Genomic DNA, 25,035 nt, shown 5'->3' with positions numbered 1-25,035 from the left:
GAAGTTGCCCAAAACAGGAGAAAATTGTGAAAAGCAGTTAAAGACCCCATCAATGACTTAAAATGCAATAAGAAATACAAAATGCATAAAGAGAGGTTATAACTTATAGTCAATGAATAAGTATCGATGAGTTGGTACTAGGATCCCTTCAAACAGAATTTGTCTGTGATATTACTTTATATTTTAATATATAAGTTATATCTCAATTTTGAAATCCAAGATTTAGTAATGAACCTTTGTAAGTTATTCTGATCATCTAAAGACACAAATTTTTGAAGTGTATGTTAATGTCCCCATTTTCAGTTTCCTTTGTGATGCGCTTAGGATGGATTTCTAGAGTTTGTGATAGCCAGATCATGGGTGCAAGATTACGTCATCAGTGGGCCCGGAGGATCTTGTTGATCAGTGGTTGTCATTGATGTCAACCCAAGACCAGAGGCTACCCCAATCTTGCATGGCCATTTTGACTTGACAACTTACTCTATTTTGAGTCAAGGATCTTCTAGATGGATTCTACTCGTCGAGATGTTTCCGTTGATATATGGCACGCCAAGTAATTCTTCACAGTTTGAGAGATATTCATGTTTGAAGTTAGTAACCCCAGTTAGTGGGTTAAAACTCTATGGGGTTGTGGCATGGCACTCATAATTGGTTGTGGTCATTGAATTGTCAATAATTAACAACAACAAAAATTCCTCCTAAAATCCCTCCAACGTTCACTTGTTGAGGACCCTATCAACTCAAGACATTCATATAAATAATTACCCTCATATCCTCCTCTAGTAGGGATTTTGTGGCTTCAAATAGGTCATCGTGGCAGTTTCGCTATAACTTTTTTTCTGTGAAGCTTTTGAAATTAAAACCCATTTGAGCCGAAATCTTGATGAACCTCGTGACCGAATTTCAGATCTTAGTTCGCTATATTTTCAAAGATATGATCTGAGGAATTTAGGGTTTTTGCAGGCTCCCAAATTCCATGTCAAACAGGTGACGTTGGGAAAATTGTCATAACTTTTTCTCTCTGCATTGGATTCAAATTTCGTAAAAATTCACAGAAACAGGACAGACTGTAGTTTGTTGAGAAGCGTTTTCAGGGCCGAAGGTCGTAACAGTGACACGTGGCACTTCGTACAAGTTCACTCAACTGAACCAGTCTATAATCAGGTCATTATGGGAGATTGGGCATAACTCTTTCTTGAAGAATCCAATATTGATCATACCTATGGGGTTGGAAAGAGGACTCATAGGGCTACCACAGGATTAAATTTTAGACCCTAAAGATACAAAATTACATTGATACAACATATTCAATATCGAGCTCCTAGAAGGCCTGAAAAAGCATGCATTCAAGGATCACTACAGTGAGGACCACACATCAATAGTCAAGGGTAAGTCTCCTACAACAAGGTATGTATGATTAGTGTTTAAATTTGAAATATGAGTATCATCTCTGACATATGTTTTTGCCAGACAACGTAAGTACATACAGGGTCTCAGTGATATCTCTATGTCTCCATATGTCACGGTTAATTTTGGTACCACATTTCAGATGTCCAATTATTGATACTACACATTTGATGCTACATATTCTTGATGCTACACCAAGTTTGCTAAATATATATGATGTTGTAAGTTCTTGTTACGTGTATTGTCATAGTTGATATAATGGTCTCTGTTGTTGTACTTAGAACTTGCTCCATCACAAGTCTAGGGTCTGTCATCAGTTTTTATTGTATATATCTTTAGGTCAGTTTTGGATATAGTCTTGCATAGAGTCCAACCCTATATCAAGAGTGGGAGTCTTTGTCTATTGCTGCAACAAGTCAACAACAAAAGTGACAAGCACACTTCAGGTACGCATTGTAATTTTAATTTGTATTTATTCATTATTATGAACTTACATGTGTTTTGCAAGCAGAGGTAAGTTGAAGGGTATTTTGTTTTGTTTTGGGATTGGTTTCACCGGGCAAATTTTGCATGTAGGTAGAAGAAGATTCAAGTACAACTTCAAGCAAGAATTCAAGAGTAGAAGTATCAAATCAAAGGAAGCATTGCGGCGGGACATCCTTTGAATACATGACAGCAATCCGTATATTGTGAAGAAGTGTCAAGGCCAAGAGTCATCATTGTAAAGTTGTAAAAGAGTCATTTGTAAAAGTGTCATCATTGGAAGAGTCATTATTGTAAAAGAGTCAATCTGCCTAGAGTCGAAAAGGCATTATTGGGAGGTATAAGAGTCTCTGTTGGGATGATGTCATGGTTGGGTTGCAAGTCATAGTGTGATTGGGTGTTTGGTCAAAATCATTGTAAATCATATTGTATCGTGGATCATTGTCCCTGCTACAGGAATCCACAATCTTGTCTCATTTCAGTCATTATAGGGTGGCAGGGAGGTGCTAGGCTAGTGCATGAAGTCACCTATAGGTTGGAGCCTATGAGCACTTCAGGTTAGTAGGTTGGTCTAGGATGTTGAGGCATCCATTCAGTTGACTACTTAAGAAACCAAGGCGTTGGGGCGTCCTTCCAGTGGGAGTTGGAGAAGAATGCTTTTTTAGAATTCTAGGAAGTTGTTGCTTTCATTTCAGTTGGGGTTGAAGATTAAAGAATTTATTAGAAAAGTGTTCGATGGTTTTTCACCCAGAAGAGGTTTTCCACCTAAAATTCTTGTGTCTACTGTGTTCTTTTATTTATTGTTATTACTGCATAAACATTAATAATAATTGAAGATTAACTAATGCTCTGAAAAGATTTAAAAGTGTCAATTGCTAAGGAACACTGGTTCACCCCCCCCAAGTGTTTCCAACAAATCTTTGGAGGAGTTATATGGGGTCCGTGTTGATTTTTCATAGGATCTTACAAACTGAAAATTACTTCTTATGATTTCTTACAATAATCATTTCTTGCATTCAAATTCATCATAAAACAATTACACAGAAGATCTTAACAATAGAAACAAAATTCCAATAGAATCATAAAGAGACAGCCAAACAAAAACACAAGCATTTACTATAGGAAAACCCACATGGGGGAAAAACCCAACAACCTTTTCCTTAAAGAAATTCTTCAATTCAACAAGAGACACACCTAGATCTTCTAGTCAATCACAAGGTCAAACTGACCAGCAAAGTAGACTTGGTCAAACCTGGTCCAACTGCCTCCTAGTCAAGTCATAAGTGTGTCCAACTAACTCAGTTTGATTTGATTTCCTAAGGCCGAAAATCGACTTCCTTCTGCAGCTTGAAATTCGGCATGCTTCCTTCCACACAGATTTGGTTCTGCTCTTCATCTAAGAAATTTGGTCCTGTATTTGAGCCTCGGATTTGTCTTTCAACAAGCCTCAAATTCAGCATGTTCTTTGCCTCAGATCTGCCCTTTTCTTTCTGCCTCAGATTATCTGAATTCTTGCTTAAGAAGGAGGATGAAATACCTCATATATATAAGTCTGGCTGGCTGAATAGGTGCCTCTTTGACTGGGGCCAGCTTGGCTTGTTTGGAGCCAAAAATTTAATTTTCGAAATTCAAATTTTCTCTTTTTAAAAGCACATGAAGAACATACCTTAAAATTTCTCTTTTGACAATAGCATGAAGAACATGCTTTAGATTTATCATTACAAATACATCAAGGGCTAAAAATATTAATTATGAAGACTGACCATAGCTACAAAATTCAACACTCCCTCTTAGCTAGGGAGGTATTCATAATGACTATCTAGATGTTCTCATGTTGACAAATTTCTCTAAGAAAAGGTTACAACAATTCAGCATCATCCAATTACCATAATCTTAGTCAACAACTGTGACACATGGTAAATCATCAACATCAACAAGTTACCATAATTCCGATCGGTACCTCTGACCTATGGTGTATCCTCACCATAATCCTGGTCGATACTCTTGACACATGCTACATCATTTGCATCAACTAGTCAGCATGATTTTGGTCAACGCCTCTGACCCATGGTATACTGACTATTCCTAGTTTACCATCACCTTGGTCAATCTCTTTAACTTGTGGTGAAACCCTAGGGACACGCTCAATCAATTTGAGTACTCTGGTCCCTAACCTAAAGACCTCACTTTAGGCCATGATGCTAAATGAGCTCACTCAACCTATCTGGAGAGTAATCTGAACTTGACACTGAAAGGCACCCACTCAACTGAATGACCCTGGGCCTCTAGGACCATTCTTCTTAATTCCAGTCAACTGTTCAACATGCTTGACATAGGAAGAATGATTGTCCTCTATTGGACCATTCTCCCTAACCCTGGTCAACAAACTTGACATAGGGAGAATGTCCATCACTAATTATATCATATCAACACTCTAGACCATTTTCCCTAATCCTGGTCAACTTGACCTAGGGAGAATGATTGTCCTCGATGTTGCAATTTCTTTACTCCCCCTTGCTGAGAGAGACATGCTCAATTACTTCAAGCTTTTTTAGAATCTACACTCGGATATTCCACAGTTTTCATTTTTGCTTTGTCGACGTTTCGAGTCTAGACCAAGACTCATCATCAGCACTTGATTTACAAAGGAGAGAGACAGTAGAGATAAATAGGGTCATGGTTGAGATGTTAACCATAGAAATCTACAATTCATTACTTCAAGCTTGTCCTCAAAGTATACAAACTTCATCCTCTTAAGAATGATGACAATTTAAAAAAAAAAATCAGATATATATTTTACCTTAATTAGGCGATTGTATAACAACAGGAAGTTTTCTAAGGATGTCTTCCTATTAAAATGTTGTAGCACAAGAGGCCTATTGTATTGGAGAGTCATTGTTGTCCTTAATAATAAAGCATTCCAATCCCTTGTCCCATGGAGGTTTCCTTGACACATTGTCAGGGTTTTACCACGTATTTCCTGTGTCTATATGTGTGAATTTAGTTTCTTGTTTATTGTGCATTCCCATTCTTGCTTAATTAAAGTTTTCGGGCTCAAAACACCAACAAGTGGTATTAGAGCCGCGTGGTTGTGAGGGGAAGTAGATCGTATATCTGCGCACTATCAGAGAAAGAAGAGGAAGTATTCACATAGAGGAAATCATTGGGAACCATAAAATAGTGAAACCTAGAACTGCAGAGCTTGCCACAAAACCCCCGACGTGAAACAAGTCGTTGCCAAATAAATAGGCGGGCCAATAGCCATTGAAAATGTAACCACAAACAACAATGATAAATTGAAGCCTACAAATAAATCCATGAGTCAATCTAGTGAAAGAAAAGATGCCATTTTTCGGGGGGTCTGCATGAAAGAAAATCTGCAATATTATTCTAAAGTCGACCTTTTTAAATCATTGAATCAATGGAGCACAAGCAGCCATCGAACTGCAAAGAGTATAGTCGCCAGAAAAGGGCGCAGTGACTGTGAAGTAGTGAATACTTGCATTTGGTTGACAAAAAGATCCTGACTCGTGTGCAGTGCAAGGGTCGAGGTCGGTTCTCTTGCGCAAAAACATATAGATTCTGCCCAGAAAAGCTAGTCGTGTAATTTTCTATTTTAAAACCGTAGCAGAGTTTCAATTTTAATCTCTAAAGAATTTCTAGTGGAAGAAAAATTTGTTTCTATTTCCTTAAAATGAAGTAGGCTTTTGCTTGAAGAACAGAAAACCATAGGAGGTTTCTGTGGGAAGAAGAAATTAACAATGGATTCAATGAAAAAGAAAATGCAACTATAAAATTCTGAAATATATCATTTTTCAGAAAGCCCTAGTTAAAAAATTCAAATCAGAACTTTGAAAGAACCTAGTGATTTATTTTAAAATTATTAAAGGAGCCCATGTAGGAGGAAAATGGCAAAAATGGCTAATGTTAAGTTTGAGGTGGAGAAATTCACCTGTAAAAATAATTTTGCATTGTGGAAGTTGAAGGTGGGGGATTTGCTTGTACAACAAGGGTTGCACAAAGCATTAGATGGGGTAATAAAGAGACCTGTTGGCATGACAGATTTGGAATGGGAGGACTTGGATGCCCAAGCTCTCACTACCATCAAGTTGTGCCTAGCAGATGATGCTCTCTTCAAGATTGTTGAGCCTTAGCAACAGGTTTGTGGAGTAAAGTGGAGACTTTATATATAACCAAGTCTCTAAGCAATAGAATCTACTTGAAGAGATAGTTGTATAGCCTCCAAATGAAGGAGGCACTAAGGTTACAGACCACCTAAATGTATTTAATACCCTTATTTTCAAGTTGACCAGTATGGACATCAAATTTGAAGAAGAAGATAAAGCCATTACATTGTTGTGTTCATTGCCCGAATCTTGGGACCATTTTGTGATTTCTATCAGTTTGAGCATAACTGAATCTCTAGAATTTAATGCGATTGTGGGAGCTCTATTATCTGAAGAAGTGCAGAGGAAGTCTAGCATTGGAACTTCCACGCCAAAAGTTATGGTAAGCAAAGGTCGGTCCAGGGAGAAAGGGGAGAAATCAAGAGGCAAGAATTGTAAAGCCAAATGTTGGTTTTGCAACAAAATAGGGCATCTCAAGAAGGACTGTTGGAAAAGACAAGAGTGTGAGTTTTTGTACCATCGGAGGTGTTCTAGTCTCATAACTTTGTCGAGAGGCTAAAACATAAGAGTTATCCATAACCCAGAAATCATTTTAGGAAATTCCACCTAGAAGTGTCTCAATTAAATTATTAGCCTATTTTCAAATATTTTTGAAGTCTAACCTTAGGAAAAGGGATTAATTAATCAGTATTAATTGAGAAAGGTGTGAATTATCTAGAAACTCACACGGATCGATCCAGAAATAATCTCAACCATCAATTTTGTTTTAATCTTGGTCGTTAGAGTTCTAACTGGAGATTATAAGAGGAAGCCGATGGGTAGATGGAGAACACATACTTGAGATCGATTTCCTTGGGCAATTCAATTTCCACAGAAAACCAACAGTTGTTGAAAAAGTTTGAGCAAGAGAAGGGAAGCATAGACACAGAGGGGTAGGGATAGTGAGTCTGAAGGAAGAGATTCCAGTTTCGGAGAGTAGCTTTCAGAGAGGCAGAAAAGCCATAATCCAACTGATGCAAGGGCTGCGCAAAAGCCTCTAGAAGTAATTCAATTTTGCTGGAGAGAAGCTGAGTTTTAGTTTCAAAGGTCGGGAAAGTGTTCCACAGGGCCGGAGAGACAGTTTCTCAGTCAGTGGCAGACAGGATGGCTTGAGGAGTAGTTCTTCCAAGAAGAGCGTGGAAGGCATTGCGTTAGGGTGACGCATGCCTACGCAAAAGCTGTTTGCAAGGCTCACTTGGAGTTGGCAATTAGAACCCAGATTGCTTGTGGGGTGAAAAAAATTCCCCACTAGATTTTTGCTAGTATTTTTCTTTGTAGGATAGCCAAATTTCAACATCCAGTTGTACTCACAATATCTCATCACTGCTTAATAATTAAAACCCTCAGCTGCTACACTAGTTTTCCAAAGTTTGGTTTTTTTGGGGACTTTTGTCCAAAAATAACTGTCATATTTTATGTGTGTTTATGCCAGTATTTTCTCAGTTTCCAGTTTATCTTCTACAGAATTTAATTGGTGAAAATTACAATTGTGAATTATTCGTTGTTTGTGTGAGCAAATAAACTGTTAATTAATTTACAGTTAGAAGAATAATTTCCAGTTTTTGCAATAGAGTTGAAATTTTCACATGGTATCAGAGTGATTCTGATCAGACGGGGAAGTTCTAAAGCGGAAGCATAAATTCGTTGTTCAGAGATAGTAGCAAGACGAATTTTTGGAGGTTGCACAGAGCCTAAGCCAGGCAGTGTGAGTTGCTTGGGGAAGTTCGATTTTTCAATGCAAGTTGGCCGAAAATTCGGCTTGCCAGTTGAGTGATTCCAGTAGGCAGAGGGGCCAACAGCTTAGTAATTTTTGCTAAACAGATTCCTTTTTTGGGCACAGAAGGGTTTTGTAGTAGTTTACTAGAGCACAATCAATGTCGAGTGGAAGAGAAAGGTGAACGCAGAAAGAATTTCTCTCAGGGGGTTTCGAGTTCTAGAAATTTGATTTTCAAGTTACAGATTGGCAGAAGATGTGAGTAGAATTTCTCTCTATAGAAGGAAGTGTGTGTAGCAAATTCAGCGGCCGAGCAAAGGAAGAGGGATATTTTCAATCAGATTCAGAGATGGCCACATGTGGGCTTAGAGATCAGGATACGTTGGATGGAGCCTCCAACTTTGTCATCAGGGAGGCTAGGATGTCCTTCCTTCTGGATGAATATGGCCTGAAAGCCTATGTAGATAATGTGGTAGTTGTTCCCTAAGATGCAGATTAGCTGAAGGAGTACAGGAAGGAGATGGCAAAGGTGAAGCGATTGATCCTAGAGGGAGTCCGAGACCATGTAGTTTCACATATATCTGGCAAAGGCACTGCCAAGGATATGTGGGACACTCTTGTCCATCTATATCCGAACACTTCTAAGCAGCGAAAGATGTTCCTACAAGAGAACCTGAGGAGCATTAGGATGCAAAAGGGTAAAGGCATAGATTCCTTCCTCACCAGGATTCAAGAGGTCTGTGATCAGCTTGCATCCATTGGGGAGGCACCTCAACCGACAGAGCTTGTACAATTGGCACTGAACAATATCTCAAAGGAGTGGCAAGTCATTGTCCAAAGTATCTTGGGCCGAGACACATTGCCTAGATGGAATAGGATGTGGTCTGACCTACAACAAGAGGAGTTGAGGCGAGCTCTGTTAAAGAGCACCATTAGGGGAAGCAATTACAAGGGTGTGAAGGGTGAGAAAGAAGAGGAGAATGTGGCCCTAGCATCAAAGGGTCCCAGTCAGGGACAAGTGGAGAAGAAGAAGAAGAAGGACCTATCTAAGGTCAAGCGCTTCAGATGTGGTGAGTTTGGCCACTACAGTAACCAATGTCCTCTCAGGAAGAAGGACAAGCAAGGGAAGCAAGACCAGGTGGCAGCGTTTGCAGAGATAGACAAATTGTCCTCCAGGCTGGAGGAAGATTTCGCTATGTTTGCAGTTAGACCTCTAAGATAGGGGTGGGGCGATATGGTGCTATATTCCCAGAGCAACGTAGAGTTTGGGCAGGGTCCAATGAGTTGTCCTCCTTTGGATCATTACCTTGATACAAGGGCCCACAGTATTTAGTAGCAGGATGGATCAATGCCAGCTGATGCAGTCAGATTCTAGAGTGACAGTTGCAAACTAGTTGTAGTCAGGTGCTGAGGAGCATAGAGCAGTATTGACAACAGAGCAGGAGGCTCAGTAGCAGAATCAGCAACAACGCAGATTCTTCCGTAGGTAGTGCAAAGGCTAATAGTAATCAGAAGCTCAGGAGAAAAATGCATCATAGAGACGCAGTTGATTCAGTATTTAGATTGCTTCTGAATTGCAATAGTCACAGTAGTAACAACAACATATGGGAGGGAGTTGCAGAGTTGACAGTAGTACAGCAGCGTCAACAATAGCACAAATGCAACATCAGAGTTGCGCAATGGTTGGTGGGCAGTGGCAGATAGTCATAGTGGCTAGACATCAGCAGCGTACACAGGGTGATACAAAGACAGGGTGTTATAGTAGTGGTGCAACACTAGAACACCTTCCTCGCTAAGAGGGAGTGTTACTTTTAGTAGCATCAGGGGTGTTCTAGTCTCGTAACTTTGTGGAAAGGTTAAAACACACGAGTTCTCCATAACTCAGAAATCGTTTTTGGAAATTCTACCTAGAAGTGTCTCTGTGATATTCCTACTTAGTGTTTCACTAAGTGAATATCGAATTTTGCTCAATTTTGGCGTATTACATTGTTTCACTTAGGAGAAGTGGGCTTAGAGCACCCACATTCGATTTTTGGCATGAGAAGCACCACAACATTAGAGTTCGATGGAAAGATTGCGTCTTTCATGGAGTGTGGGGGCCACCACAAAGGAATTTCAGCCCACATGGAGAGTATGCTCTCAATGGAGCGAAATTGGTGAGGGAAATTCAATGTGGGCCCACATGGGCAACCTTGGAGGAAAATCGTCAAAAGGAAAGAGGGGCTCTCATTTTTCTCATCATCTATCATTTTCAGAATTTGTGTTTTGACAAGAGCACGCTTGAGCAGGGAGCCAAGTCTGCATGTGTTGTTCGGCACACTAGGTGTTTCTGAGCGACAATCCCAGCCCTTGCTTCGGTGGACTTCGAGTGCCAGCGCAAGGAGGGATTTGTACTTCATCCTAATTCGTACCAGCAACAGTGAGTCACGTTACAGCAACAGGGAAAGTTACAGCAACAGGAAGAGTTACAACAGTGCAAGGACTGCGCAGTCATAGCTAGAGGTACTCAGGGAAGTTGTGGAGATAGGGGAGTTTGTGGAGGAAATGCGAAGGGAAGGCTTGGGGGGGCTTCTAACAAGGTTTGCAACAGTGTTGCGAAAATCTCGATAACATCCAGATTTTATCTCGAAATCACGATTTTTTGGCCTAGCCGATTTTTACCAATATTTTGATGGTATCTTGATTTTGCCGATGTTTGCCGATTTTAAAAGATATTTTCCCGATTTTTACGATTTTTTGGTTTTCTGGACCCTTGCTGATTTTAACCCAATGTTGATGTGCGCAACATTGGTTTGCAGAGATTTCTAGGGCATTCAGTAGCAAAATCTTCAAGTGGATCGATTTACCCAGTAAAAGAGCCAATCAAGCCCAAGAGGGTCGAAATTCTAGGGTCAAGCTTTGGCCAAACCCTTTGAGGGTTATTTTGGGTTTCTTGAGTAGAGGGTAGGATTAATTTCCCAGAAATTTCTGAGTGTGGAGAGGGCTTTAACAGCAGATCATTTCAGGCAACAACACCTTTCTACGCATTTACAGCACAACACTTGGGTCGAATTAGCAGCAGATTGGAGGAGAGTGTTTCACTGTTCATTTTGGCCTTTTGCTAGCTTGCCTAGAGCAAACCTAGGTGCACACATTCCAACGCCTTGTTGTACACCTCTTTCCATTAATAAAATAAGTACACGGTGCAGTCTCAATGCCAATTTCGTGGTCTGATTGTTTGTTTTGATTTCATGGTGTGTTTGTCTATTTTTATTTGCATATTTATTGTTAATTTTCCCTTAGGGATATTACAGTGGTATCAGAGCTCATAGACTTGGCACAACCTCTTGGAGCAGCGCAGTTTATGACACCGGAGGATAGGCAAAATGTGACATACCGAAGGCAGAGGTATAGAAGCAAGGAGCGGCAGTTAAAGATCACCTCTGATCTTGTGAATACAGAATCAGAGGTGGAAGAAACCAACATGGGGGACAATGAAGGAGACAAAAGGGAGGAGGAGAAGGAGTTTGCCCAACTCCTACTGAAGGCAGTGTAGTGTTGATTTTTGGTATCATTGGACTTGGCACAGCCTCTTGGAGCAGCGCAATCTATGACACCGGAGGATAGGCAAAATGTGACATACCGAAGGCAGAGGTATAGAAGCAAGGAACGATAGTTAAAGATCACCTCTGATCTTGTGAATACAAAACCAGAGGTGGAAGAAACCAACATGGGGGACAATGAAGGAGACAAAAGGGAGGAGGAGAAGGAGTTTGCCCAACTCCTACTGAAGGCAGTGTAGTGTTGATTTTTGGTATCATTGGATGTGCTCTAGCCTTGAAATTTGGAGGAGAGGCTAAGGCACATGAGATCTCCAAGACCCAGAATCGTTTTGAGAAATTCCACTCAGATGAGGAGTTATTAAAATAATTAATATTGTTTAATGGGTTCCCAAGTCTAAAATTAGGACAATAAAATTATTAATGGGTATTAATAAAGATAAGGGTGAGAAGGTTCTAAGAGACGAGGATCAAGTCTATTTTAATCTTAGTCGTTGATTAGGGACTTAATCTCGGTTGTTGATTCATCAACAAGAAAAGTATAAGAGAAGACTTGAGGATCATTTGGAGACACACCGATAGATACTCAGTATCTCTAGGAAAATCGATTCTCAAGTAAAGGAGATCGATTTCAGAGGGAGAGTCGCAGGGTGGAGGAAGAGGAGGGCATCACCAACAGGCAGTGATTGAGGAGGAGGTGACGCAGAGCCAATGGGAGACAGTGTAGAGAGAGATGCAACCCTCACGCACACTGATGCAGAGGGACACAGAGCCACTCAGGGCCATGCTGAGCCACGCACAGTGACATAGAGGTGATGAAGGAGTGGGAGCAGGGTCTCCAAAGTGTCGGAAAGTCTCAAAGGGAAAGTCTCAAGTGTTTTCTTTCAATTCTCTGTAAAATCATTCCTTGTAAAAGCAATTGTTGTTGAACACTAATAAAGCCCTCATCTGTTGCATCGGTTTTCCCACATTGGGTTTTTCCAGGGACAATTGTCCAAAAATGACTGTGTTGATGTGATTGGTTCTTGTGCATGTATTTTTTCTCTAGGTAATTGTGTGATAACTACAGTAGAATTTATTTTAATATTTGTTGCAGGGATTTCATAAATAACTTATTGTGAATAATAAGTAGGTGAAATAAATCAGTTGCTGCAGTAGAATTTCAGTTTAGAAATTTTCACATGTTATCAGAGTAGAGATCCAGCAACAGGAGAGGGAAATCAACTATGGGTCAAGAGCATAATGCAGAGGCATCCACTCCAAGGGACTCGCACAGATTTCCAGAAACATGCACAAGGGACATGAATTATGATTATTCTATGTTAGATTCCAAATTAGAAGAAGAAGTCGCTTGCTTAGCAAGCTTTGCCTCCTCTTAGGTTTGGTATATAGACAATGGAGCTTCTTGGCATATGACAAGAATCCGAGAATGTTTTTCAGATTATGAGGAAGAAAGAATGAATTTTCAATCTTCAGGAAGCCTGAATATTTTCAGACTATTTGATCCATTTCCCTCGCCTGTCCTTATAATCCAAATTCAAGGCTTATTGAGACATCAAGAGCAGTGTCTAGCAACATTTTGCATGAGCACCATTGATGACTGTCCTTTCTAGGCTCTCTTCATATATTTTGAAAGGCAATAGTTGAAACAATTTTGACACGGTCCTTTAATCTGGTTAACAAACAAGCTACAGTCTTATTTGATGAAACATCTTGCACAAACTTTAAACTTTGTCCTTCAAGGCATAATGAAATTAAACTTTACTTCAATAATCTTCAAATACTTTGATATAAGACTCTAAACTTTGCTCTTCATTCAAAGAGCTATTTCATATGTGATTCAAATAAAAACTTTGATACATACTTCACATATTAAGGATTCAAGGAAACATCAAACCTTAGACTGTAGCAAACAGTCACTAGATGCACCATGATATCAAACATTTAAACTGATCAAAAGGACAAGACTCTTCTTAATTTTTTGGTTAAATGTCCCAAGGGGTCAAGGTTTATTAAATTTGTTGACGAATCTGTACATGTTATAGATACAACATTATTATGTGAATTGTTGGATGGGTTCATTCAAGAGATAGATTCACATAAATTTTCCCAAGCTAGAATGGATAATATTGCTAATTATGTGGTTGGTGACATGTTTCTTATGTTAAGGTATCCAACCTTGTTTTGGACTCTTTGTGCTGCACAGTGCATTGATTTGAGTTTAGAGGATATGTACAAATTTTTTTATATCAAGGATATTCTTGAATTGGCCAGGATGTAATATTCCTAGTAGAAATTTTACAATGATAACAAAGACATGCACAAATAAATAACACAAAAAATTTCATAAATGCATACACATAAACCAGAAATTTCTACAAATCCCCAAATTGGCCAAATTTTATTCATAATATTTGTTGTGGTACAAATTGGTTGGAGAAATTGCATCTAGGCTTGCACAAGGCAAGCTACAAGCACCAAGTGATGAGTACGAGAAAGCCAAACGGCTGCAATAATCAACACCTCCAGAAAATTGCACTGTTGCCTAACTTCACCCCCTAATTTTCCCACTCTAGAGTGCCCAAAAAATTCTATAAAATTAGGAGAGTTCTCCTTTCCCAAAACCCAGACAAACCCAGAAAGGGTTTCCCTTAGTTCCAACTTTCGAAATTTGACCCTTCACAACTTGGCCCTCCACCAAATTCGAATTCTGTTACTATGGTTATTCTTGTCAATCTTTTCTCTCCAACTCTAGCAATCCTCCTCAAATTTCCCTCCCAATGATTTCCCAACACCCCAGCTCCAAACTCCCCCGGATGATGCTACCCCAAAAGAGTCTCACTCCAATGACTGCACAGTCATGGAGGAGATGATGCAGTCTTGTGTATGATAAAGTGAGAGCTGCATGTAGGTTGGTCCTCTTGGCTGTAGCTGCCCTCCACACTCATGAAAATGATCAAAGAACACTCCTGTAGCTTTTTCGGTCAATTCCCCAACAACCCAACTCCACAAACAACTAGGAAATCCTCCCTCTGGGCAGTGGTGGCTCCCAGACTGCGTGCTCTACTCCAAAAATGCGTCGGACCTGTAGTTGATGCCCCTTCCAGACTCAGGGATGAAGGAAATCCTTCCTAGGGTGGCACTCAAAGTCCACCTAAGAAAGGTTGAGCTTCTCTCCTTGGGAAGCTCTTGCCCTAAACAACACAGTATTGGATCAGCTGAACATCTAAGGCAAATTCAATTTTCAAATAGACAAAAGACCCCTATTTCTCTCTCCTTGCTTCCTTTTATAATTGTTGGTCATGCATTCCTTGTGGGTCCCTCCACCAATTCGATTTGCCTCAAGGAATTTGAATTCTTTCTTCCCCAAGTGTGTACTTTATGTGGGCACCATATTTCATTATCAATTTAATCTTTCATTTTCTCTAATGTTGGTGGCCTGCATCTCCCCAAAAATTAACTAGGGACTCCCTCCACCCACTTTTCCTAAGTTTACATGCCAAAATATTTCCCAACACCCAATTGAAAAATACAAATTCAACTTAGCAAAATTAATTTAATTGGGGACATTACAGTCCTCCCTACCATCCTCAAGTGATTCCTGAACAAGCACCCTCTCGATTGACTGACCCCAAGCACCCTCTCGATTGACTGACCCCAATAGTCTCTACACACAATATTGGGGTCCCAATGTACCACTCAGCCATCCATGATCTCTGACTTATCTTGCCAGAATTCCAAGCCATCTTGATCAGCATGAGGCATCCCTTGCTCCACTTGTTGTCCAACTCAGCATAGGCACCAGATGTCCCCTTCATACTGCCACTGAGTAGAGCATCACGGTAGTATATAATCCTGATCATCTCCTCGTGAAACTGCTCTACCGAATAGTCTCTCTTGCGCACTTCAGGAGTAGACCCCTCAAGATGCAATCCAATCCTTATGGGATGGAATCCTCCCTTGTTTGCGCTTCCCCTAATCTCCTCCTACTGATTACCCTACCACACTGGTGAATTCCGCCACACCACCAACAAGTCACAAAAACCCAATGGAAGATATGAATGACATTCCCCTAATGAAACCCACTCACCTCCACAGGTAGTTGAACTACTAAGCCCTGCTAGGCCAAAATCCCAAGCTAGTCCAAAAGGGGTGCCACCACGATGTCGTTGTGCCACTCTAATCATGACGGTTTTCCCGTCATGCACAAGTTGTATCCCCCTCTCCTGGGACCTGATGGAAAAATATCTATGGAGTCCCAATGCATCTGGCCCAAGAATCCCCACGATGTCACAACCTACCCATCCAACACTCACTCTGATTTATAACAGCAACAAGGAAAACCAGTCTTGTCATGCGATAAAGGCCTCAATGCTCCCCCGCATGTCAAACCAAGTGGGAGTTGGGTCATCCTCTGTCCTTCTCCCGCTCATCATGAAACAAAGTGTCCAATCAACCAGCCAAATCCCTGGATCCCACAGCCAGAATGGTTGCGGCATAGTCCTGACAGTTGTTGGCACCAACCAGTGCCACATCTCAAGCCCCTGTGTGCAATCGATATATGGCCTCCTTACATCGCAAAACAATCTTGTGCATACGAACCTACCCTACGCCAGACATACCACGCAGTGGGATCTATCATCCCACCTCCTGAAAGTGCTCCCCAACACTGCCTGGAGTCTAAACATCCGCCTACATGTAAGGTCCACAAACTGTTGTGGATGCTCCTCAGACACCTCAGAATGTCTCACCCAAAGGGGGTCATGCCTCTCCCAGAGTGTGTGCTCAAGTGCGGTGCAAGTGTTACGTCTAAAGAATATTGGACTACCCCCAAGCCTGCATCCACCAACCCACGCCTTGCCCATATGCCACAACTGGAAAGCCTCTCTCCTAATGCACCGTGCCCCGTCCAACTGTCTCAGATGAACCTCCTGGGTTTTGTTGCTCGCAATGAGAGCATCAAGGAATGATATTAAAGTTGTCGACATCAGTCTGCAATGCTGATGAGAGATAAAGGGAAGCTCACGGTCGACCCTATGATCAATTCGCTCTCCAAATTTGAGTGTGCCAAACCCAATGGATTTCCTGATGCCCTCATCAGGAGATCTCTTTGGTGAAAACACCTCAATAAACTGTTGTGCATCATCATGCTCTGCTGCACAAATACACACACCTCAACACTCCACTACATAGCCTTGAACTCTGTGGCACAACTTCATGCACCACTGGATATCAACACTCAATGCCATGCCACCATGTACCATAGGTCATCCCATATGTGTCCATGCATCCGCCACTCTGCTAGTACACCCACCATGATCTGATCTACACCTCCTCATCTGCCCAAGTACACCAATGTGCCTCAACTCCTCACATACAATCGGGACTAACGCTACCATGTCGAACCTCAGTAACTCTAGTGCCCAATACATCAATGGGAAAGCACTATCTCCATATGATGCCCTGTCCGATGGCTTGACGATGCCACCTCCTCCTACCAACTCTTGCTAGAGTAGTCTAACCATCTATTGATTTGGGGTAGCATCGAATGTGCTCTAGCCACGAAAATTGGTGGAGAGGCTAAAGCACATGAGGTATCTAATACCCAGAAATGGTTTGGGCAAATTCTAAACAGTTTGGGAGATATTAAAATAATTAATATTTTTTATGGAGTCCCTAAGTCTAAACTTAGGGAAAATAAAATATTAATTTGAATTAATATAAAACTATGTTAGAAGGGTCCAAAAGTCATGGATCAAGCCAGAATTAATCTTATCCGTTGATTAGGGACTTAATAAAATATTAATGTGAATTAATATAAAACTATGTTAGAAGGGTCCAAAAGTCATGGATCAAGCCAGAATTAATCTTATCCATTGATTAGGGACTTAATCTCAGTTGTTGAATTGTCAACGAGAAAAGTATAAGAGGAGGCTTGAGGGTCACTTGGAGAACACACTGAGTTGATCAAGATTTCGATTTTCTGGGGCACGGTTTGTTGAGGAAGTAGAAAGAGTGATCAGAGTTGCAACTGAGGGGCAGTGAATACAGAAGTAAAGAGGCAGAGAGGGTACCTGGAGAATCAACGCAGAAGCCGAGAGAGAGGGACATAGAGCCAGCTAGAGGCCACGCAGAGCCAGCTAAGGCCCACGCAGAGCCAGCCAGGAGCTGCACAGTGCCTCAGAGAGCCAGCGTGTGTGACACAGAGGCTCTAGAGGCTAACGCAGTGCCTCCAGAGGTTGACGCAGGGGTTATTGGGCTGACGCTAGGCAGGAAGGGCTGATGCAGTCCCTAGAGGCAGACGTTGGGATTTTCATGGGGCAAATTGGAGTTGGGAGCTATCGGAGTGTTTATCCGGGGTTTCAGCCAGAACATTTGTCTCCGACTGAGAGGTACTACTGCCAAGATTATTCTCTGTTGGGTGAGCCAGTTTTGGCACCCAGATTGTATTTAGAAACTACATAATAATAAAACCCTCAGATAGCTGCACCGATTTTCACGCATTGAGTTTTTCCGGGGACATTGGTCCAAAAACAACGGTGTCACTTGTGTGCTTGTTTTGCTTCCTTCAATTGATGATCTGTAATGGGTTGAGCATGTATTTGTATTTATTTTCAGTATTTGCATGGTAAATAACTCGTTAATTAATCAAAACAAGTAGGCAGAAATAAATCAGAAAGTACATGAAGTGTTTGTAACAATTAGACGTAGAAATTCCAACACCATCCTACGATCCCATGTCAACCCAACATGCCATGACAACTCATGAAATCTGCTTACTCCTCTACCAATCCATCCTGTCACTAGTGCTGTCAGGGACTCTGAAGGGGATATGAAAAGGTGTGTGCACCCAACCACTGAGTCCATCACGTAGCTACTACCATGACTACCGACTCCACGATGTGATGGAGAATACAACAATCTGGCCCTCGAGCTCCTCTAGTAATCCACAACCTCCGCTGAGATGTGGTCATGGATGCATCTAACCTCCTAGCCAAATCCACCAGATACCAACTCAATATCTCTCGCCATCCAACAGAAAGGGAAGGATTGAGAACATAAACTCCCGTACATGGAACTAACCCTCCATCTTGCCAAGGATGCACCGTGCGCAACTCATGTCACCTCATCTCACCATCCTGGTCAACACATAAAATATGTCGAGGTGACTTTGCCTCTCCCTCTCCAATGTGTAGTGGTAACCTGCTAGTGCTACTGGCCTGTAATGTCTGAGTAGGGTTGCCCCATCGCTCCAATGTGCACTCCAACTGAACCATTAGGGAACCCAACTGTTCCCCAACGCGAGTCAGTTTGGCCGCTGACTCAGCACAAATCGCTCTCATGCCCTCCAACTCCTCGTTCTGTTGTAGAATGGCCTCTCACACTATCGTGGCCTTCTTTCTCAATGCTAGAAGGCTAGCCCAGAACTAATGAAACTGTGGAGGGTGGCTATCCTCTGTAAAATCGGTCACCGCTCTAGACCCCTCTGTCTCTTCTGGTACCTCCTCAATGACAAGTGTGCCTCCAGGCACCTCATCAACCTGTTGTGGGCGACCATCGTCTAGAAACTAGGTCATAGCACTAGGTACCTCAACTATTGGCATCTCATCAATAGATGGCCCTCCGAGTGTATGCTCTACTCCCTCAACTGAGGTGTCAGCTAGAGCTACCAAAGAGGCCTCCAACAATGGTGACTCCTATGCCACACCCGATATATCAATGTGTCCCTAACCATCCTGTGTGTCCTCATGCTCAATCTCCTCCTCGAGCTTCTGACATCTAAAGCCCGGTCTCCACCAGTAGAAATGCCTCCTGGTCTCATCCTCTAGCTTTCCTCGTCCTATCCACTCCCTTTGAGGGGGTTTGGTGTCCTTTCGGTCAAATATCTCCACGAGCCTCTGTGTGAACTCTTTGTAGGATGTGATACATACATGACCCAAAGGGATCAGCCCTCGGTACCACCATTCCATAGCATCTCCATCCAAGTGCAAAGTGGCATGTCTAATAGCGTCTGCCTCCCTCATGGGGTTTAGCCGGAAATATGTGTCCAATTCTTGTACCCATTTTTTGATAGAACTCCTAGCTAAACCATCAAAGTGGGTGAGGGTCATTTTTCCCTCAATGATACTCACTCTCCCTTGAGCCATGGGTTTGTCTATAGTTCACCCATCACAATGCATACATGCCCAAATCTTCTGTGATCTCGCTAGATACTCCACAACTGGCGAAGATCATGCTTTGATACCACTGTAATATTCCTAGTAGAACTTTTACAATGATAACAAAAACATGCACAAATAAATAACAAAAAAATTTCAGAAATGCATACACAAACCATAAATTTCTGCAAATCCCCAAACTAGCCAAATTTTATTAGTAATATTTGTTGTGGTACAAATTAGTTGGAGAAATTGCACCTGGGTTTGCACAAGGCAAGTTACAAGCACCAGGGGATGATTATGAGAAATCCAAACGGCTGCAATAAGCAACACCTCCAGAAAACTGTGTTGTTGCTCCAAAACTGCATTGTTGCCTGACTTCGCCCCCTGATTTGCCCACTCTAGTGTGCCCAGAAATTTCTATAAAATTAGGAGAGTTCTCCTTGCCAAAACCCAGAAAAACTCAGAAAGGGTTTCCCTTAGTTCCAACTTTCCAAATTGGCCCTTCACAGCTTGGCCCTCCACCAAATTCGAATTCTGTTACTGTGGCTACTCCTATCAATCTCCTCTCAAAAATCTAGCAATCCTCCTCAAATATCCCTCCCAATGATTTCCCAGCACCCCAGCTCCAAACTCCCCCGGATGATGTTGCCCCAAAAGAGTCTCACTCCAATGAATGCACAGTCACGGAAGAGATGATATAGCCCTGTCTATGATAAAGTGAGAGTTGCATGTAGGTTGGTCCTCTTGGCTGTAGCTGCCCTCCACACTCATGAAAATTATCAAAGAACACTCCTGTAGCTTCTTCGGTCAATTCCCCGACAACCTAGCTCCACAAACAACCACTGAATCCTCCCTTTGTGCAGTGGTGGCTACCAGACTGCGTGCTCTTCTCCAGAAATGCGTGGGACCTGTAGTTGATGCCTCTTCCAGACTCAGTGATGAAGGAAATCCTTCTTAGGGTGGCACTCAAATTCCATCAAATAAAGGTTGAGCTTCTCTCCTTGGGAAGTTCTTGTGCTAAACAACACATTATTCGCTCCGTTGAACAACTAAGGAAAATTCAATTTTCAAATAGACAAAATACCCCTATTGCTCCCTCCTTTCTTCCTTTTATAATTGTTGGCCATGCATTCCTTGTGGGTCCCTCCACCAATTTGATTTGCCTCAAGGAATTCAAATTCTTTCTTCCCCAAGTGTGTACTTTATGTGGGCCCCATATTCCACTATCAATTTAATTTTTCATTTTCTCTATGTTGGTGGCCTCCATCTCCCCATAAATTAAGTGGGGAATCCCTCCACCCACTTTTCCTAAGTTTACATGCCAAAATATTTCCCAACACCCAATTGCAAAATAGAAATTCATCTTAGCAAAATTAATTTAATTGGGGACATTACACAGGAGGATCACAAAATTTATACATGATTGTGCATCTATGCTTAGTACTTATCTTGATGAGACAATTAACAAATAATCAGGAGTTGGTGCATCCTACAATCACAAGTTTTGCCACTAGTTTCATATCCCTTCAATCTCTCTTCACTTGTATGTAGAAAGTGAAGAGAATGTTCCTTTCGCACGAGTGGCATGCTTTATCATTTGGCACTAAACCAAAATGGGTGACCATAGCCAGGCTAGTGTCATACCAAGACGGCTTTTGGGAAAAAGTGGAGGTGGCATTGCCATTAGCAAACCTTTGGTGAAGGTACTTCACTTTGTTAATGGAGACAAACCCTTAATGAGCTACTAGTATGAGGTCATGGATAGGGCCAAAGAATTCATTCGTTCCTATTATGAGGACAAGGAGTTAAGGATATGAGAAACAATTATTGATATGGAGGGTGATTGAAGAGTAATGGAACAATAACTCCATCACTCCATTCATGCTGCAGGGATCTAACTCAACCTGTCTTACTACTATGGTTTTAGATTTGATGCTAAGGTTTTGGATGGATTCCTCGCATATGCTCAGAGGATGGTGCCAAGTTTGCAAGAATGAGTGGAGATTTTTAAAGAAATGGGAATATATATAGAATGACTACTAGAACATTTGGCTTTGACATGGCTTTTCAGGACAAGAAGACCAAACTGTTAGGAAAGTTTCATTTTGTTTCATATTTCGATGTGTGTTCTTCCTTCCCTTCAAATTACCACATCTTTTGTTATGTTCTTTTGTTGTAGATGCTTGGTGGACAAGCTATGGCTCAAGAGTACTCAATCTACAAAATCTTGTCATTCAAGTGCATAGTCAAACATGTAGTTCTTCATGATGTGAGTGCAATTGGAGTGTGTTTGAGAAAATACACACCAAGAAGCACAAATTAAAAATTTTCAAATTAAATTTTGAAGTCATTATAAATTATAAATCAAGCCTTGTATCCCTCTAAATTATGTATTATAATTTCTAATTTATGACCCTTATACAAGTTGGAACCCCAATCCCTTAATCACATGATCCATGTCTACTACAATCTTCGATTATGGGCGAGGAAGCTTCAAACAACACCTTACATGGAGGCCATTTCATTGGATGGGAATGACACGACTACTGCATGGAGGGTTGAGAAAAAGAGGCTTGTCATGGACTTGGCCACTAATTAGTTATAGGAGGAGAGATGAGAGGAGGTTGGCAGGGGAGGAGGAGGATGTTCCAAAGAAAACACCTTTAAAGGAGGTGGCTATTGACGCTGAGAGTTTTCCACTACCTTCATAGACATAGCAATAATTAGAAACATAGTGAGTTGGACTTAGCAGTATCACTGGCAAACAGCATCAGATTCTAGCTTCTCCTTCTTCTTCAAGAGGGCATTAGAATCTAGATTCTCATTCTTCTTTTAGAGCACAAAAAAGTCTAGTGCCAAACCCAAGGCCTTCTTTGTCTAGAGGAAGATCCATTGTTAGAGCTACCTTTGCCTATAAAAGAAATGAAGTGAATCACTAGTTTGTTTATCTGATTTCATAGAAGATGACTCCAGATGATGAAATGCATTTAATCTATATTTTATGATATTTTGAGGCTTAGGTTCTACTACACAAGACACAATTCAGTATTGATGTGTGATGTATCACTAGGCATATTATACATCAGTTTTATTTCATATCATTGTGGCATTGTATTTATTTGATGTTGTTGTTGCTTTGGATATTTAAAAAAGTGTAAAGAATGAGTACTTTTGTATTTTTAAAGTTTGTCAATATTTTCCAATACTTTACCTGACGTTGTCAATAAGATGTTTTCTGGAACCTCAACAATATATTTGACGACATAATGTTTGAAACATTGGTTCATATGGCTAACATGCAATTGTTAATAAGTGTGATACCCATTGTTCATGAGGCATAATACTTGCTAAGGTTTTGCAAATGGGGTAGCAAGCTAAGTGGGCTTGATTGTGGGAAAAACTCCACAGTTAAGCGCGCTTGAGCCAGAGGAGTTCTGGGATGGGTGACCTCCTGGGAAGTCCTGGTTACCGGGTGCAAGCCCCGGAAGTGATGATTGATGCTATGTGATTCGTTCTCCACATTTCACTAGTTTCAATCCCACTTCTTCACCCCTGTGAGCATCACCCGATGCAATGAGTGCTAAGTGAACTATTCAAAAATCATGAGAAATTAGTCAGTTACGACTACCTCTCATGGAAATGGTCATACGTTTGAATGACTTACTTAACGCAGTTGAATCCCAAAAATGATATCTAATATAATGCACTGCGTAAATCCCCATACTTAAATTCAAAAAGAGTCAAGGGATCTCTACTTGAATGGTTCATGAGGCACAATACTTGCTAAGGTTTTGCAAATGGGGTAGCAAGCTAAGTGGGCTTGATTGTGGGAAAAACTCCACAGTTAAGCGCGCTTGAGCCAGAGGAGTTCTGGGATGGGTGACCTCCTGGGAAGTCCTGGTTACCGGGTGCAAGCCCCGGAAGTGATGATTGATGCTATGTGATTCGTTCTCCACATTTCACTAGTTTCAATCCCACTTCTTCACCCCTGTGAGCATCACCCGATGCAATGAGTGCTAAGTGAACTATTCAAAAATCATGAGAAATTAGTCAGTTACGACTACCTCTCATGGAAATGGTCATACGTTTGAATGACTTACTTAACGCAGTTGAATCCCAAAAATGATATCTAATATAATGCACTGCGTAAATCCCCATACTTAAATTCAAAAAGAGTCAAGGGATCTCTACTTGAATGGTTCATGAGGCACAATACTTGCTAAGGTTTTGCAAATGGGGTAGCAAGCTAAGTGGGTTTGATTGTGGGAAAAACTCCACAGTTAAGCGCGCTTGAGCCAGAGGAGTTCTGGGATGGGTGACCTCCTGGGAAGTCCTGGTTACCGGGTGCAAGCCCCGGAAGTGATGATTGATGCTATGTGATTCGTTCTCCACATTTCACTAGTTTCAATCCCACTTCTTCACCCCTGTGAGCATCACCCGATGCAATGAGTGCTAAGTGAACTATTCAAAAATCATGAGAAATTAGTCAGTTACGACTACCTCTCATGGAAATGGTCATACGTTTGAATGACTTACTTAACGCAGTTGAATCCCAAAAATGATATCTAATATAATGCACTGCGTAAATCCCCATACTTAAATTCAAAAAGAGTCAAGGGATCTCTACTTGAATGGTTCATGAGGCACAATACTTGCTAAGGTTTTGCAAATGGGGTAGCTTGATTGTGGGAAAAACTCCACAGTTAAGCGCGCTTGAGCCAGAGGAGTTCTGGGATGGGTGACCTCCTGGGAAGTCCTGGTTACCGGGTGCAAGCCCCGGAAGTGATGATTGATGCTATGTGATTCGTTCTCCACATTTCACTAGTTTCAATCCCACTTCTTCACCCCTGTGAGCATCACCCGATGCAATGAGTGCTAAGTGAACTATTCAAAAATCATGAGAAATTAGTCAGTTACGACTACCTCTCATGGAAATGGTCATACGTTTGAATGACTTACTTAACGCAGTTGAATCCCAAAAATGATATCTAATATAATGCACTGCGTAAATCCCCATACTTAAATTCAAAAAGAGTCAAGGGATCTCTACTTGAATGGTTCATGAGGCACAATACTTGCTAAGGTTTTGCAAATGGGGTAGCAAGCTAAGTGGGCTTGATTGTGGGAAAAACTCCACAGTTAAGCGCGCTTGAGCCAGAGGAGTTCTGGGATGGGTGACCTCCTGGGAAGTCCTGGTTACCGGGTGCAAGCCCCGGAAGTGATGATTGATGCTATGTGATTCGTTCTCCACATTTCACTAGTTTCAATCCCACTTCTTCACCCCTGTGAGCATCACCCGATGCAATGAGTGCTAAGTGAACTATTCAAAAATCATGAGAAATTAGTCAGTTACGACTACCTCTCATGGAAATGGTCATACGTTTGAATGACTTACTTAACGCAGTTGAATCCCAAAAATGATATCTAATATAATGCACTGCGTAAATCCCCATACTTAAATTCAAATATATTATTCTAGAAACTTCTAATCAAAACATCATGATGGAAGGTATTTTTAAATATATATAAATAAGTACCATAAGACAAATGACCAATCTAAGCTT

At 41.3% G+C, this 25,035-nt stretch overlaps 1 pseudogene; it reads right to left on the bottom strand.

Moving 5' to 3' along the window:
- LOC149228755 (calcium-transporting ATPase 5, plasma membrane-type-like) overlaps positions 1-25,035 on the bottom strand; it is a 396,645-nt pseudogene that overhangs the window by 154,387 nt on the left and 217,223 nt on the right.

The sequence above is a fragment of the Pinus tabuliformis genome, chromosome J (assembly GCF_031772625.1).
Source record: "Pinus tabuliformis cultivar Carrire ecotype Pingquan chromosome J, CPIR1, whole genome shotgun sequence".
Lineage (NCBI taxonomy): Eukaryota > Viridiplantae > Streptophyta > Pinopsida > Pinales > Pinaceae > Pinus > Pinus tabuliformis.
Note: the sequence above shows the minus strand (reverse complement) of the source record. Positions and strands in the feature narration are given on the sequence as shown.